The sequence below is a fragment of the Capsicum annuum genome, chromosome 7, assembly GCF_002878395.1.
Source record: "Capsicum annuum cultivar UCD-10X-F1 chromosome 7, UCD10Xv1.1, whole genome shotgun sequence".
NCBI classification, from domain to species: Eukaryota; Viridiplantae; Streptophyta; class Magnoliopsida; order Solanales; family Solanaceae; genus Capsicum; species Capsicum annuum.
The window spans coordinates 41,658,621-41,674,599 of record NC_061117.1 but is presented as its reverse complement, the minus strand read 5'-3'; positions in this window follow the sequence as shown (position 1 = coordinate 41,674,599).

The window sequence follows — 15,979 nt, the reverse complement described above, 5'->3', positions numbered from 1 at the left end:
TACTTTCAGTATCTAAACTTACTAAAGAGATACACTGCCATGTTACTTTTTATCCTAATCTATGTGTGTTTTAGGATCTTTACAATGGAAAGGTGAAGGGGTTTGGCAGAGAATAGGATGGATTATACATCTTTGCCAATACCACTACTAAGAATGATAGTGAGATGATTACTTAAAGACATATTGCACTTACTGATTTTGTCTCTTGTTTTGTTTGTGATTCTGATAGTAATACTGATAAGCTAGATATAGTGTTATGGCATAAAAGACTACCCCGTGCTTCAACTAATGTACTCAAAAGTATCATAGTATATCAACTAGTGATTTCTCTAAGTGTGTAGTTTGTCCATGGGCTAAGCAAGTCAGAATTTATTTTCCTGCTACATATATTAAGAATTCTAGCATCTTTGAGTTGCATTACATGGATGTATAAGGGCCCTATAAAGTTCCTATATTTGAAGTAAATAGATATTTCTTAACAATGGTTGATGACTACTCTAGAATATCTTAGATCTACTTACTTAGGCTTAAGTATGATGTGTGTGTCTCAATTCATTCAGTTTGTTAAGACTCAATTTGATAAAAACATTAAAATCATTAGGTATGATAATGGAGCTGAGTTTGCAAACTTAGTATGCCATATTGTTCACAAAGTGAGGCATTATCCATCAAACATCATGTGCCTACAACCCTCAACAGAATGGAGTAGCTGAAAGAAAGCATAAACACATTTTAGTAGTGACTAGGGCCCAAAGATTTCAAGGTGCAATACCTACAAAATTATGGGGTATGTGTGTTAAAGCAGTTGTTTATATCATTAACAAGCTGCCTACTACTATATTAGATCACATATCTCCATATGAAAAACTGTATTGCAAGAAACCTAATATCAGTCATATGAGAACTTTAGGTTGTTTATGTTATGCTAAAATAGTTCAACAAGCAGATTAACTACAACCTAGAACTAGAGAATGCATTTTAATGGGCTATTCTGAAACTCAGAAAGGCTATCTACTAGATTATCATAATGATAAGGTGTTCTTTGTCAACAGAGATGTCAGCTTCAGAGAAGATGTGTTCCGTTTCAAAGAAAGAGTACCTGAATCTCAACAGATTACACCTGCTAAACTGAATAAAACCTTATTGCATTGATCAGATATAGATACACAACATATGAGGCATACACAAGATACATCAACTGCTCAACCAACATCAAATGAACCTGTTGATCACATGCTGGAAGAACAAGTTGTAGAGATGCAGATATACAGTCACGACCCGAGCCGAGGCTCAGGCCGCGACGAGCATCCCGAACCATGAAGGTCTGAGAGCCCTTCTCTAGATGGCAATCATATGCACAATTTATATACAGTAAAGAAAATGCGGAAAAACATGACAAGACGGAAACATGGTCATTGTTTTACTTCAACTAAACAATACGAAAATCAGTTCATGAATCATTCAAAAAAACCCCTGACACTAGTTTCCGAAATCTCTAACAACTCAAAAATGCTACTGTCTAAATACTGGGACAAGGCCCCCAGTTGGGCCCCAAACAAAAATGAAATATCAATGTCACATCAATTAGGCCTTCCGCAATAAGGGAGGCTCACCAACTGCAAACTTCAGCTAACCCACTCTACTGCTTAGTGGGACTTCGAGACTATGTCTCAGATCCTAAAATATAGGGGTCAATACAGATATACTGGAATGTAGAGCAATCCAAAATAATGTATTTACATATAACATAAGTGAGAGCAATTGATAAAACCTTTTACATATAATATATGAAAACACATAGTCACACTTTATAGACTTTGAAATATTTCTTTGAAACCACGACTCACGCTTTACATTACTTCTAAGCTACGTGGCACACCCTACATTTCTACAATCTCACGGGCTATATGGAATCCTCCCTTAACTCGGTGGCCAAGTCCCCAACCCAAGTCTTCCGCAAGGGTTAGAGTTTCTGAATCTCTAGTACGCCACTAGACCATCGCCAGCATACAATCCCTAATTTTGGAATTAACAAACCCGTATCGGCAAAACACGGTTTCCAACGATGAGCCCTTATATTTAAACGCCTTCTTCGGGTAACCACCTAACTCTCTTTAAGCCCATTTTTAGTCTATTCTAAATATGTATCTTCCTTAAAATACAAGTAAAATTTATATTTTAGTCTATTCTTAATCTTCTAGGGCATTCATCTGTTTGGTATCATCATACCATGACATGCAACTCGTATGTCTAAGACATATAATAATATGAAGTAGTTCCTTCAATCCAATCTATTCAGTTGAACACCAAAAACATTTAACAATGCAAGAGAGTTCTTATTTTCAAAACATATTTCAAACTATGCAGGGATCCTCTCTTTTCAATATTTCAACAAACATGTGGTGGTCAAGTATTTGTAACAAACCATGGAATCTCTTTGAATCACCACTTATCATTTATATTAACAAGAATCATCCTCTCTTCAGTTCATATCCAAAATCAATGCTTAAACAATAGTAAAGACATTTGAATTATTCTTCTTAATATACAATTGAATAATTCATAACATATGAAAATAAGAGGCTTTACAACAAGAGAGGGATTTTAAATGTTCATGCTCTCAATTCAACATTTGAAATAAAAAATGCATACATACTTATATAGAAGCACAAATCAAATTTAGGGGAAGGCCTCAAAACCAAAACATTATCACAAAAAGGAATTCACAATGCACAGTTGTAAATGTAAATTCAAAACCTATTGTAAATTCATAATTTCTCAACATTCAAAACCTTATTAATAACGTTGTAACCATGCCCATGTAGCTTAGGAAAACCCCACGTACCTTAGATTACTTAGTTTAAAGAGTAGAACTCGAATCTTGATTTGTTTCTTGAAAATCTTTTATTGAAAGGCTTGAATTCTTGCCTTGAAGGAAAACCCTAATTTGATCTTGTATTTGAGAGTGAAGAGAAAATTTTAATGTTGTATAACTAATAATGATTGATTAATAATGTTTAGAGTGTAATCAAATTCGTGGGAAAGGTTTTTGGATTGAGAAAAAGACAAAAATACCCCTAAGGAGACTAAAAAAGTCGCAGAACTTCATCAGTTGTCAACCAAGGTTGATGGGTCATCACTCAGGTGATAGGCCGTCACCTAGGTCATAACTTTTGAGATGAAATTTACCAATTTCTTCCCTAGGCTGACGACTAGGGCTTATGGGCTGTCACCTAGTTGATAGGTCGTCAGCATCATTGTCACATTTTGGCAGACGGACACTTTAATGTAAAATGAGCATAACTTTCTACTCCGATATCAGATTAAGGTGAAACGAGTTGAGTTGGAAAGAATACCTAAAGACCTTTAATTTGGTATATAGTAGGCCATATAACTCGTTATATACAAGAAGTTATGGTCGATGAAATTTGACCCAAGATTAGACGTTCATCAAAACTTAATCGATAGAAGAGTTTTCAACTCGTCATTGTGTTTTGGGATTTTTCGGAGCTCAATTCATATTCAAGGGTTTTCACACACTATAAAATTGATCATAACACATATATTAACAAAGAATCATTGGGTTTGGGTCTATACGCATAGAAAGGACGGTTTATACTTTAGCTCGAAACTGCAGCGTGTTACGTTTTCTCCCCCTTGGGATCATTTATCCCCGAGTGATGGGTAGGGAATTTTGAAGCTATAAAAGTGTAGAATAAATAATGTAACATCACATTCAACATTTTTCCTCAACAAATATACGAAGGTAGCAAAAAAGCTTCATGATAACCCTTAGGGAAAATATGTAAACACGAAATATGAGATAACAAAACTTGATGTTGACATGATCTTGGCATGTGTGTTATGGAACATGATCAAAACATTGTAAGACATGAATTTTTGTAAGAATCCTCAGCCTGATTAAGATTGGTAAAAGACATGAGATGAGATTCTAGTGGGACATAAAAATTGAAACATTCTCCACCTTATAAGATACACCTAAAAGACTTAAACTTAGAGACACTACTTGTCTATTACCCAAACAATAAATTACACACCACATCATTTCAAACTTACAATTCTCCCAATACACATCTAACTACATGAGTTTGAGTCCCACTGTATAGTATTTTTATGTTGTACCCTAATTCACAGGAAAGAGGTGCTAGCTTTGGCTATTGGACCATGTACTCTATAACCCATTAAGAAAATTACCTCACCTTTTCACCACCATCAAACACACTCCAATTTTAAATCAAGGAGCACCAACCACATTACCACTTGGTTTGCATTTTCATCAATCACAACATTCAAGCCTATCATTACTACATCCATTTCATGGATCTCCCCACTAAGACCAGCCAATTCAATCATTATCACTAAGATTTTTGCCACATAACTCCTTCTTAACTATTTCACATAACGAAAGTTCGTCTCCTTCTTCCCCCTTCTCCTATAGCCTCAGCTTAAGAAATCACAAACAAATTCTCACCTTCAAGAACATATACTCTCCCACCTAACACATTACTACGCTTCCACAACCATTATCGTACCAACATACGGAGGGTCATTGAAGGACCCGAGCATAAACATCATGAATGGAATTAACACTTGTTAGACCATAAATTATACCTATTGTACTACTCAAGGGGGGACATGAGGTGAAGATCTGATAGAATAGACACGAAGGGCTTCATATATCAAGTGTCTGGATCATAATTAAAGAGTCATTAAGCATGAACACACACAACTTAGTTTTCTTATGACAGACCATAATAAGAAACATGGATGCACATGTCATGAGGTATCTGGCATAAAGCTGAAATATGTGAAGCTAACAAGTAAGACAAGGATTACCACTTGAAGTGATTGATGCTCATTTAAAAAACTAAAATTTTACATGAGTTAGTATAAACTTTATCACTTTGGATAATTATGGCATAGATTGAATCAGCGATATATAAAAATATATTTTCTTAGGTCCAAGCATGCTGTGAGACATAGATCTTTATAGATCATGAGCAACATAACATATGGCTTGAATACTTGAAGGATTAAGTTATTAAAATACATTATTTCTTCTAATTTGGAGGTCGGAGCATGACATGAGTTACATAGAGAGCTTAAACCTTAGGCAAAAGCAAGACATGAATATATAAGACATTGGAAAATGTCCATTCCAATCCAAGTAGGAGGATATTGAAGGAATAGGAATTGATTTATCATGTTTCTTACATGAAACTTGACACCATAAGAAAAATTGGGAATACTTTAATCCATCATCTCCCCCTTAGATCAAATATCACCCTCCTAGACTTGCAGACATAACCTCACATCGAAATCTATAGCCACAACTCTCAAAATAAAAGAGATACCACCATATACTTAAACTCTAAACTCTCCCTGACGAACTTTTCTCTGAAGGCCTCACTTTTCAAAAGTGATACTCTTAACTTTTGCTAGCCTCTATAGCCATCACTCTATAACTCCCACTCTCATAAGCATATGCATCCACACTCCTTATCACAAAGGGGTATTAGGATACTCATGAACACAACTCCCCTCAATAATTTTTCTATAAGGACACTAAATTCATTCTAAGATACTCCCTCAAAGGACACTATTCAAAATTTCCTATAACTCCCAAATTCATCAACTAACAACTAACATTTTCATGGGCATAGAAACCCACGCTTCTAAAAACTTAACACTCCATCTTCAATTCCTCAGAACACTACTATTACACCTCTAATCACATAACTTATCACTTAACAAAATCTGTAAAACTATACCAAAGGTGCATATTGCCTACCCATATCTCCTCAATTCAACTATAAAGAACACTATATGACAACTTCCCAGACTTCTCCATACTATAAGTCTCAAGAAAGAAAATAGGTACGCGTGACACTCGTACACATCACACTTTATCTAACAACATACTACCTCTAGGTTTGACTTATTCTTATATACTCACGCACTCATAAACCTAATGACTCAACCACAATTCATTATTTTAACACTAGTTCTTATGTACATAAATATCACAATTATCCACTACATGAGGGCCATCACCATCTCACTACTAATAGGTCATGACATTTTAACATATCTTACTACTTAGGTGGAAATGTAGTTTCAACATTCTTCTATACATCATTAACCTTATGTATGACATCTGCAGTAAAAATTTTGAAAGGGGGCTGAATACACTTCGTACCTCAGGCTGAAAAACATAATTTCATATGGATAAAGGTATACAGTCGAATCAATACACCTTAAACCACTAATGGACTCCTCTCAAGTCCTTGTGCTATCTCAAAACTTTAGGGATAACTCGCTCAGAGAGAACCACATCGCTGGGGGATCTAAACTCTTAGACATATATCGCCTCGACAATATGGGATGGCCTATGAAATTAGAACAAGGAAGAAATTTGGATAACTTTCTTATGGACAATGCTATAGCACGAAAGAGATATAAAAGAATAAGAAACAACTCTTAAAGGCCCAGTAGCCTCCTGATTATAAGTATGGTGCAAAACATATACCCATAAGCAATAATCTACTATACACAACTTTGCAGATACCCTGGGACCATGAACCATGCTTTGATACCAAGTTTGTCATGACCCGAGCCGAGGCTCGGGCCACCACGAGCATCCCGAACTATGAAGGTCTGAGAGCCCTTCTCTCACTAGCAATTATATACTTAATTTATATACATTAAGGAAAATGTAGAAAAATATGACAAGACAAAAACATCATCATTCTTTTAGTTCAAAAGAACAATACAAAAATAAGTTCATGAATCATTCAAAAAAAACCTGACACTATTTTGTGAAATCTCTAATAACTAAAAAATGCTACAGTCTGAATACTGGGACAAGGCCCCCAGTCGGGCCACAAACCAAAATGAAATATCAATGTCAAATCAACTAGGCCTTTCGGAATAAGGGAGGCACACAAACTGAAAACTTCAGACAACTCAATCTACTGTTTAGCGGGACTCCGAGACTGTGTCTCAGATCCTGAAATATATGGGGTCAATACAGATGTTCTAGTACGTAGAGCAATCCAAAATAATATATTTATATATAACATAAGTGAGAGAAATTGATAAAACCTTTTACATATAATATATGAAAACACATGGGCACACTTTAAATACTTTGAAACATTTCTTTGAAACCATGACTCACTCTTTATCTTACTTCTGAGCTAGGTGGTACACCATATATTTCTACGATCCCACCGTCTATATGGAATCCATCCTTGACTCAGAGGCTAATTCCCCAACCCAAGTTTGCCATAAGGGTTGGAGTTTCTGAATCTCTATTACGCAACAAGGTTGTCACCAATGTAAAATCCCTAATTTGGGACATAATAAACCCGTATTGGCAAAACACGATTTCTAGCAATGAGCCCTTACTCTCAAATGCCTTTTTCGGGTAACCACCTAACTCTGTTTAAGCCCATTTTTAGTTTGTTCTAAACATGTATCTTTCTGAAATCAAATTCTAAAAATCTAAATAAAATTTCTATTGTAGTCTGTTCTGAATCTTCTAAGGCATTCATCATTTTGTTATCGTCATACCAAGACCTATTGGTCATATGTCTCAGCCATATAATAATATGTATTCGTTCCTTCAATCCAATCGATTAAGTGGACCACCTAAAACATTTAACAATACAAGAGATTTCTTATTTTCAAAACATATTTCAAACTATGCTGGGATTCTCTCTTTTCAATATTTCAACAAACATGTGGTGGTCAAGTATTATGTAACAAACCATGAAATCTCTTTGAATCACCACTTTTCATTTATATTAACAAGAATCATCCTCTCTTCAGTTCATATCCAAAATTAAGGCTTAAACAATAGTCAAGACATTTGAATCATGCTTCTTAATATGCAATTAAATAATTCATAACATATGAAAGCAAGAGGCTTTACAGCAAGAAAGGGATTTTAAATATTTATGCTCTCAATACAACATTCGAACTCAAAATGCATACATACTTATATAGAAGTACAAATAAAATTTAGGGGAAGGCATCAAAACCAAAACATTATCACAAAAAGGATTTCACAATGCACAGTTGTAAATGTAAATTCAAAATCCCTTGAAAATTCATGATTTCTCAACATTCAAAACCTTATTACAAACATTTTCACCATGCCGATGTAGTTTAGGAAAATTCCACGTACCTTAGATTACTTAGTTTAAAGAGTAGAACTCGAATTTTGATTTGTTTCTTAGAAATCATGGATTGAAAGGCTTGAATTCTTGCCTTGAAGGAAAACCCTAATTTAATCTTGTATTTGAGAGTGAAGAGAGAATTTTGATGTTGTTTAATTGATAATGATTGATTAATAATGTTTAGAGTGAATTAAATTCATGGGAAAGTTTTTGGAGTGAGAAAAAGACCAAAATACCCCTAAGGAAACCACAAAAGTCGCTGAACTTCATCAGTAGACGACCAAGGTTGATGGGCCATCTGTCAGGTGATAGGCCATCACCTAGGTCATCACTTTTGAGATGGATTTTATCACTTTTCGCCCTAGACTGACGACTAGGGCTTATGGGTCGTCACCTAGTTGATAGTTGTCAGCCTCGTCGTCACATTTTGGCAGACAAACACTTTAATATAAAATGAGCATAACTTTCTACTCTTATATCAGATTAAGGTAAAACTAGTTGAGTTAGAAAGAAGACCCAAAAACCCTTTATTTGGTATATAGTAGGCCCTCTAACTCGTTATATATAAGAAGTTATAGTCAATGGAAGTTGACCCAAGTTTAGACGTTCATCAAAACTTAATCGATAGAAGAGTTGTCAACACGTCTTTGAATTTAGGGATTTTTGTGACCTCAATTCATATTAAAAGGTATTCACACACTACAGGATTGATCGTCACGCATATATTAACAAAGAATCATTGGGTTCGGGTCTATACGTGTAGAAAGGATGGTTCAAAATTTAGTCCAAAAGTGTGGGGTGTTATATTATCTCCTAGTTAGGATCATTCATCCCCAAATGATAGGTAGGGACTTTTTGAAGCTATAAAAGTGTAGAATAAAGAACGTAACATCGCATTGAATATGTTTCCTCAATAAATATACAAAGGGAGCAAATAAGCTTCATGATAACCACTAGGGAAAATGTGTAAGCACGAAACATGAGATAACGAAACTTGATGTCGACATGATCTTGGCATGTGTTTTATGGAACATGATCAAAACATTGTAAGACATGAATTTTCCTAAGAATCCTCGACCCAATTTAGATTGTTACAAGACATGAGATGAGATTCTCACAGGACATAAGAATATAAACAACGGGACATAAGAATATAAACATTCTCCACCTTACAAGATACAACAAAAAGATTTGAACTTAGAGACACTACTTGTCTATGCCCCAAACAATAAATTACACACCTCATCATTTCCAACTTACAGTTATCCCAATACACATCTAACCATACGAGTTTGGGTCCCACTGCATAGTATTTTTATGTTAAAGCCTAATTCGAAGGAAAGAAGTGCTAGCTTTAGCTATGGACCCTTTACTCTATAACCCATTAAGAAAATTACCTCACCTTTTCACTACTATCAAACACACACTAATTTTAAATCAAGGAGCACCAAACACATAACCCTTTGGTTTGCGTTTTCATCAATCACAACATTCAAGCCTATCATTACTACACCCATTTTATGGATCTCCCCACTAAGACCAGCCAATTCATTCATTCTCACTAAGATTTTCACCAAATAACTCCTTCTTAACTATTTCACGTAACGAAAGTTGATCTCCTTCTTCCCCCTTTTCTTATAGCCTTAGATCAAAAAATCACATAACAATTCACACCTTCAAGAACATTTATTCTACCACCTAACACATTGCTACGCTTTTATAAACACTATCATACCAATATATGGAGGGTCATTAAGGGACTCGAGCATAAATATTATGAATAGAATTAACACTTGTTAGACCATAACTTATACCTATTGTACTACTCAATGGGGGACATGAGGTGAAGATACGATAAAATAGACACGATGTGCTTCATATATCAAGTGTCCGGATCATAAGTAAAGAGTCGTTCGGCATGAACACAACACAATATAATTTTCTTAAGTTAGACTACAATGAGAAACATGGATGCATATGCCATGAGGTATCTGGCATAAAGCCAAAATTTGTGTTGTTAACAATTAAGAAAAGGATTACCACTTGAAGCGATTGATCCTCATTTAAAGAACCGAAATTTTCCATGAGTTAGTATAAACTTTATTAATTTGGATAATTCCATTATATAATGAATCAGTGACTTATAGAAATATATTTTCTTAGGACCAAGCATGCTGTGAGACATAGATCTTTATGGATCATGAGCAACATAACATATGGCTTGATTACTTAAAGGATTGGGTTATTGAAAGAAATTATTTCTTCTAGTTTGGAGGTCGGAGCATGACATGAGTTACATAGAGAGTTCAAACCTTAGGCATAAGCAAGACATGAATACATAAGACATTGGTAGATGTCCATTCAAATCCAAGTAGGAGGATCTTGTATGAATAGGAATTGATTTATCATGTTTCTTACTTGAAACTTGACACCATAAGAAAATTTGGGAACTACTTTAATCCATCATCTCCCCCTTAGATCAAATGTCACCCTCCTAGACTTGTGGATATAACCTCACATCAAAATCTATAGCCACATCTCTCAACAAAAAAGAGACACCACAATATACTTAAACTCTAAACTCTCTCTGATGAACTATACTCTGAAGGCCTCGCTTTCGTAAAATATTTCTCTTAACTTTCGCTAGTCTCTATAGCCATCACTCTACAACTCCCACTCTCATAAGCGGATGCATCCACACTCCTTATCACAAAGGGGTGTTAGGATACTCATGAACACAACTCCCCTCATTAATTTTGCTATAACGACACTAAATTCTTTCTAAGACACCCCCTCCAAGGACATTATTCAAAACTTCCTCCAACTCCTAAATAAATCAACTTAAGACTAACATTTTCATGGGAATATACACCCATACTTCTAAATACTTAACACTCCATCTTCAATTCCTTAAAATCTTATCATTACACCTCTAATCACATAACATACCACTTAACAAAATCTGTAAAACTATACCAAAGGCACACATTGCCTACCTATATCTCCTCATTCAATTATAAAGAACACCATTCAACAACTTCGCAGACTTCTCCATACTAAAGACTCAAGAATGAAATCTACGTACGCGTAACACTCGTACACATCAATCATTATATAACAACATGATACTTCCGAGTTCAACTTATTCATATATAATCACGAACTCATAAACTTAATTACTCAACCACAATTCATTATTTTAACACTAGTACTTATGTACATAAATATCACAATTATCCACTTCTTTTTCTACAAGTTGCCGCTCTAAGCTATTTCACACCTCATGTCAAACCTACTACTTCATTCCCACAAAACATGCATCATTAACCTTAAGCTACTATTTTCACCACCACAATCCACATATGAAGTTCAAGCCTATTCTCTAACACCATTTATATGAAGCATACCACGTGCTACACAAATCAATCGAATAGAGATATCAACATAAGTCTATTACTTCACTTAACTATGACCCATAAGTTCATCCTCTCCTCGACATTACTATAACACCTCTAATTCTACTACATACCTTCTCGCACGAAGTACTAGTTTACAACTACTAAAGAAAAGATAATCAAAGGGGTAAAGTCACATAACAAGGATAGTCGATCTTAATCTTACAATATAACCATTTAAATCTTATCAACATATTCTAATTTCTCACATCATACTTACTTACCCAAACATACATTTAGACTACTTTAAAAATTCCATGTACACCAATGAATTTCTACCCATAACTTATTGACTAAACTACCCCTTTCCATTCACAAACTATAAATAATTTCTATAACCACCATAACTATTCATTTTGAGATCCTTCCCTATTTTGAACAAATAATAATCATATCTTGTCACTTCCTTCACAGACTATCATACAATGTACAAATATTGCTACCAATTAGCCTATCACTTTAAAATGGCAAACCATCTCTTAATTAATGGTGATACAACTAAAACTATTTATTTACACAAAAGTTACCCTCACTCTGACTTCTAACCTTGTGACTTCACATCACCAACTTATGGGCCATCTCACTACTAATAGGTCATGACACTTTAATATATCCTACTATTTGGGTGAAAATATAGTGCTAATATTCTTTTACACATCAAATCAACTAGGCCTTTTTGGAATAAGGGAGGATCACCAACTGCAAACTTCAAACAACTTAATTTACTAGTTAGCGGGACTTCGGGACTATGTCTTGGATCCTAAAATATATAGGGCCAATACAGATAAACTGGTACGCAGAGCAATCCAAAATAATGTATTTATATATAACATAACTGAGAGCTATTGATAAAACCTTTTACATATAATATATGAAAACACATAGGTACACTTTAAAGACTTTGAAACATTTGTTTGAAACCACAACTCACTCTTTATCTTACTTTTGAGTTAGGTGGTACACCCTATATTTCTACAATCCCACGGGCTATATGGAATCCGCGCTTGACTCGATGGCCAAGCCCCCAACCCAAATTTGTCGCAAGGGTTGGAGTTTTTGAATCTCTACTGTGCCATAGGGAAATAACCTGTGTACAATGCCTAATTTGGGACATAACAAATCCGTATCAACAAAACATAATTTCCAGCGATGAGCCCTTACACTCAAATGCCTTCTTTGGGTAACCACCTAACTCCTTTTAAGCCCATTTTTAGTTTGTTCTAAAAATGCATCTTTCTGGAATCAAATTCTAAAAATCTAAGTAAAATTTGTATTTTAGTCTGTTCTGAATCTTCTATGGAATTCATCTATTTGGTATCATCATACCAAGACTTGCAAGTCGCATGTCTAAGCCATATAATAATATGCATTAGTTATTTTAATACAATTGATTCAGTGGACTACCAAAAACATTTAACAATACAAGAGAGTTCTTATTTTCAAAACATATTTCAAACTATGCAGGGATTCTCTCTTTTCAACATTTCAACAAACACGTAGTGGTCAGGTATTTGTAACAAACCATGGAATCTCTTTGAATCACCACTTATCATTTATATTAACAAGAATCATCCTCTCTTCAGTTCATATCCAAAATCAATTCTTAAACAATAGTAAAGACATTTGAATCATTCTTCTTAATATACAATTGAATAATTCATAACATATGAAAATAAGAGGCTTTACAACAAGAGAGGGATTTTAAATGTTCATGCTCTCAATTCAACATTTGAACTCAAAAATACATAAATACTTATACAAGAGTACAAATAAAATTTAGGGGAAGGCCTCAAGACCAAAACATTATCACAAAAAGGATTTAACAATGTAGAGTGTAAATGTAAATTCAAAACCCATTGAAAATTCATGATTTCTCAACATTTAAAACCTTATGAAAAATATTTTCACCATTTCCATGTAGTTTAGGAAAATCCTACGTACCTTAGATTACTTAGTTTAAAGAGTAGAACTCGAATCTTGATTTATTTCTTGGATATCTTAGATTGAAAGGCTTGAATTCTTGCCTTGAATAAAATCCCTAATTCGATCCTTTATTTGAGAGTGAATAGAGAATTTTGATGTTGTATAACTGATAATGATTGATTAATAACATTTAGAGTGTAATTAAATTCGTGTGAAATGTTTTTGGAGTGAGAAAAAAAACAAAAATACCCCTAAGGAAACTAAAAAAGTCACAGAACTTCATCAGTTGACAATCAAGGTTGATGTGCCATCACTCAAGTGATAGGCCATCACCTAGGTCATCACTTTTGAGATGGATTTTACCACTTTCTGCCCTAGGCTGATGACTAGGGCTGATGGGCCATCACCTAGTGGATAGGTCGTCAGCCTCATCGTCATATTTTTGAAAATAGGCACTTCGAAGTAAAATGAGCATAATTTTCTACTCTGATATTAGATAAAGTTAAAACCAGTTGAGTTGGAAAAAAGACTCGAAGACCTTCTATTAAGTATATAGTAGGTCCTCTAACTCATTTTATACAAGAAGTTATGGTCGATGAAAGTTGACTCAAGTTTAGACGTTCATCAAAACTTAATCGATAGAAGAGTTATCAACTTGTCTTTGACTTTCAGGATTTTTGTGACCACAATTCATATTCAATGGTATTAACACACTATAGGATTGATCATCACACATACATTAACAAAGAATCATTGGGTTCGGGTCTATATGCATAGAAAGGACGGTTCAAACTTTAGCCCGAAAGTGCAGGGTGTTACACATTTCTCTAGAATAAGTACAAGTACCAATACCTATAAAAAGGACTACCAGAACAAGAAAGGATCCCTTATGGATAAAGTACTTTGTGTCCCTAAACATTCATCAGGAAGGACCCTATACTTTCGGTAAATACTTGACTTATGACAAACTATCTTCTAAGTACCAGGAATGCATAGAAAATACATATACTGCTACTGAATCTACTGACTACAGTGAAGCTAAGAAAGATCCTAGATGGATAGAAGTAATGAAGAATGAGATTGATGCACTTCAAGGGAATCAAACTTGGGAGATCACTAGTATACCTGAAGAGAAGAAACCTATAGGTTGTAAATGGTTCTTCAAAGTAAAATACAAAGCTATTGGTGAGGTAGAATAATTCAAGGCTAGGTTAGTTTCCAAAGGTTATAGTCAACAAGAGGGAATAGACTTCTAAGAGACATTCTCACTTGTTATTATAAGGAAAACAGTGAGAACAATTCTTGATATTCCAGTTAAAATATAGTGGTACATACATCAAATTGAAGTATACAATGTTTTTCTACAAGGTGATCTTCATGAGAAGATTTACATAGACCTTCCATAGGATTCAAGAGCCAAGGGGACAAGAAACATGTGTGCAGACTTTTCAAATCCCTATATGGGATCAAAAAGGCTCTCAGGCACTGGAATACCAAGTTATTTAAAGCTTTGATGAAAATTGGATTCGAGCAGAGTCAACTAGACCATTCTTTATAGATAAAGCATAATAGTGAAGGTATTACCATTGTCCTAGTCTATGTAGATGAAATATTAATCACAGGAGACACTCTAAGACTAATCAAAAATACAAAATACAATCTGTAATAAGCCTTCAAGATGAAAGATCTAGGTGCACTCAGATTTTTCTTGCGTATTGAATATGCAAGATCAAAAGAAGGTATACTGATGCTCCAAGAAAAATATGCATATGATCTTGTGTTTGAGATGGACTTGGTGCAGCTAAACTAGCTGACACACCTATAGATACAAACATCAAGTTGACTACTAAGGAGTATGATGATCATTTCTACAAAAATAAACAAGGAACCAGAGATCCACCAGCAAATGTGCATGCTTATCAAAGGCTTAAAAGGAAGCTGTTGTATCTCACAATGACCAGGCTAGACATTGATTACTATGTCCAAGCTCTTAGGAAGTTCCTATAATAACCAAAGAAATCACACATGGATGCAGTCATTAGACTGGTCAAGTACATTAAGAAGAAACCTAGACAAGAAAATCTAAAAAACACAACTCAATTTTGAGAAGTTCAGCTGAAGCTAAATACAGAAGCATTGCTGCAACTGTGGTTGAACTAGTTTGGTTGCTAGGAATACTTAAGGAGATTGGGATTAGTGTCAAACAATCTATGAAGATCTACTCTGATAGAAAATCTACTATGTAGATTGTATCTTATCCTATTTATCATGAGAAGACCAATCACGTTGAAATAGACTGCTATTTTATAAGGGAGAAGATCTACAAAAGGACTAGTAACAGTCAACTATATTCCTACCAAGGATCAACCGGATGATGTGCTAACTAAGGATCTCAGT